Source organism: Macaca fascicularis, chromosome 19 (assembly GCF_037993035.2).
Source record: "Macaca fascicularis isolate 582-1 chromosome 19, T2T-MFA8v1.1".
NCBI classification, from domain to species: Eukaryota; Metazoa; Chordata; class Mammalia; order Primates; family Cercopithecidae; genus Macaca; species Macaca fascicularis.
The window spans coordinates 21672146-21675517 of NC_088393.1; the positions used below are offsets into that span (position 1 = coordinate 21672146).

Consider the following 3372-nt stretch of genomic DNA (forward strand, 5'->3'; position numbering starts at 1 on the left):
ACTTGTGGAGAATGGGATACAAAGGGCAGGTTATGCCATAGTTAGTGATGTAACAGTACTTGAAAGTAAGCCTCTTCCCCCATGGACTAGTGCTCAGTTAGCAGAATTAGTGGTGCTTACCCAAGCCTTAGAACTGGGAAAGGAAAAAAGAATAAATGTGTATACATATAGAAACTATGCTTATCTAATCCTACATACCCATGCTGCAATATGGAAAGAAAGGGAGTTCCTAACCTCTGGGGGAACCCCCATTAAATACCACAAGGAAATCATGGAGTTATTGCACGCAGTGCAAAAACCCAAGGAGGTGGCAGTCTAACACTGCCGAAGCAATCAAAAGGTGAAGGAGAAAAGGCAGAAGGAAACCGTCGGACAGACCATGAGGCCAAAATTGCTGCCAGGTGGAACCTCCTATTAGCAATACCTATGGAAGGACCCCTGGTATGGAACAATCCTCTCCAAGAGATTAAGCTCCAGTATTCCCTACAGAAACAGAATGGGGACTTTCACGGGGGCATAGTTTTCTCCCCTGGGGGTGGTTAACGACAGAAGACAGAAAGGTACTCATATCCAAAGTCAGCCACTAGAAAATACGTAAGACCCTCCACCAAACTTTTCATACGGGTATTAAGAATACTCATCAAATGGCCAAATCCCTATTTACAGAGCCAGATCTCCTTCGGACCGTCCAACAAGTAGTTAAAGCCTATGCGGTGCGTCAAAGGAATAATCCCTTGGTCTATCGTAAGGCCCCTCTGGGGGAACAAATAATAGGGCACTATTCCAGAGAGGACTGGCAGTTAGAGTTCACCCATATGCCGGAAGAAGAAGAGGCGAGAACGACCCCCGGACCGACCAAAGCCCGCGCGGGCTGCATCCCGAGTCCAGCACCTACATCCCGCCGCCATCGCCACCATGCCCAAGAGAAAGGCTGAAGGGGATGCTAAAGGAGATAAAGCCAAGGTGAAGGACGAACCACAGAGAAGATCCGCGAGGTTGTCTGCTAAACCTGCTCCTCCAAAGCCAGAGCCCAAGCCTAAAAAGGCCCCTGCAAAGAAGGGAGAGAAGGTACCCAAAGGGAAAAAGGGAAAAGCTGATGCTGGCAAGGAGGGGAATAACCCTGCAGAAAACAGAGATGCCAAAACAGACCAGGCACAGAAAACTGAAGGTGCTGGAGATGCCAAGTGAAGTGTGTGCATTTTTGATAACTGTGTACTTCTGGTGACTGTACAGTTTGAAATACTATTTTTTATCAAGTTTTATAAAAATGCAGAATTTTGTTTTACTTTTTTTTTTTTTTTTTTTGAGACGGAGTCTCGCTCTGTCGCCCGGGCTGGAGTGCAGTGGCCGGATCTCAGCTCACTGCAAGCTCCGCCTCCCGGGTTCACGCCATTCTCCTGCCTCAGCCTCCCGAGTAGCTGGGACTACAGGCGCCCACCACCTCCCCCGGCTAGTTTTTTGTAGTTTTTAGTAGAGACGGGGTTTCACTGTGTTAGCCAGGATGGTCTCGATCTCCTGACCTCGTGATCCGCCCGTCTCAGCCTCCCAAAGTGCTGGGATTACAGGCTTGAGCCACCGCGCCCGGCCTTTTTTTTTTTTTTTTTTAAAGCTATGTTGTTAGCACACAGAACACTTCATTGTTGTTTTTGGGGGAAGGGGCATATGTCACTAATAGAATGTCTCCAAAGCTGGATTGATGTGGGGAAAACACCTTTCCCTTCTAGTTTTGAGAGACTTCCTCTTGGTTCCCAGGAGGAGGGATTCCCTGACTTTGACACACATGGCCACCTTGGCACAAAAGCCTTGTGGTATGGAAAAACAAATTTGTTTTTATGTCCTCTTCTCCCTTTCCATCTTTCAGCATAGACTTAACTCCCTTAAGCCCAGACATCTGTTGGGACCTGACCTGTAGTCATTGGTTACCAGTGTGTCAGGCAATCTGGACTTTCCAGTGATGCCACTGAGATGGCACCTGTCAAAACAGCATTGGTTCCATTTCTAGATTGCGGATCTTCAGATAAATTCTGCTATTTTCATTTCACTTCCTGAAAGTCAGGGTCGGCTTGTGAAAAGTTGTTAAACAACATGCTAAATGTGAAACGTCAACCCTCACTCTACACTTTCCCTGTTCAGAGCATCAGATGAAGACTTCATTGGGTTTTATAGTGGCTTTCTGATTTTTGGTAGTCCATTGAAGAAGGGAGTTTGAAAGTTGTTGTATACTGTTAACAACCGTCTGCCCATGTCCTGCCTGAAATACCATGATTGTTTATGGAAAGTATCTTTAATAAAGCTGGATACAGTTTGGCTTGGGAAAAAGAAAAAAAAAAAAAAAGAATTCACCCATATGCCTAAGTCAAGGGGATTTCAGTACTTGGTCTGTGTTGATACCTTTCGCAAATTGGATAGAAGCCTTCCCCTGCAAGACAGAGAAGGCTCAGGAAGTGGTTAAAGTCCTAATTCATGAAATAATTCCTAGATTTGGGCTTCCCTAAAACTAGCAAAGAGACAATGGTCCAGTTTTTAAAGCTACGATAATTCAGGGAATTTCCAGGGTGCAACGGATACAATATCACCTTCACTGTGCCTGGAGGCCACAATCCTCAGGGAAGGTTGAGAAGGCAAATGAAACACTCAAGAGGCACTTAAGGAAACTAACACAAGAAACTCACCTCCCATGGCCTACTTTCTTGCCCAGGGCCTTGTTGAGGATCTGAAATTCTCCTCACAAAATGGGTCACCTACTATCCCATCAGTGTGATTACACCCTACAGCTTCAAGCCCCAACTGATCATAGTAACTTCCTAGTCACCCAAACAGCTCCATTCAGATGGCTTGTCAGCTACTCAGGGACCCCCAAAATCATCAGCTCCTCCCTGCTTAACAAACAACTGTAGAGCAGACTCTAGGATAGGTGTCTACAGTCGGCTGCATACATAATGGTCCTTATATCAGGGTGTAAATGAGTATGGCTTTCACTGAGTACCAGAGAGGATTTTCACAGGTCACTGTGGGTTTCTATGTAGGAAAAACTGGTCATGAACTGTGGCTTATGGATTTGGAACTGAGTCATTGAACTATTTCAGGGGCCATAGTAAAGGCCAAGGTTTGCAGACCTGCCTGCATTTCTACAAATGGGTGTCTTCCTCTAGGTGTCTGGAAGGTCAGGACCTCTCCCAGACCGTGAATGGGAGGAGTTTGGGATGGTTACAGAGTAATTTCAGAATTCCCAGTGGGACCAAGTTGGGTGGGCCATTTCTTGGTCTGTAACCAAGAACGGGGGTCCTGTAGTTTCCCACTTGAATGAAGACCTGCCCTCTGAAAAGGAACACTCCTCAATCTTGGGCTTTAGCAGAGTTTCACAACTTCCCC

The 3372-nt window shown here is 46.2% G+C and overlaps 1 pseudogene; it reads left to right on the forward strand.

Annotated features, from left to right (window-relative positions):
• Positions 1-820: 820 nt before the first annotated feature.
• LOC102138965 (non-histone chromosomal protein HMG-17 pseudogene) lies at positions 821-1275 on the forward strand (annotated as a pseudogene).
• The last annotated feature ends 2097 nt before the right edge of the window (positions 1276-3372 follow it).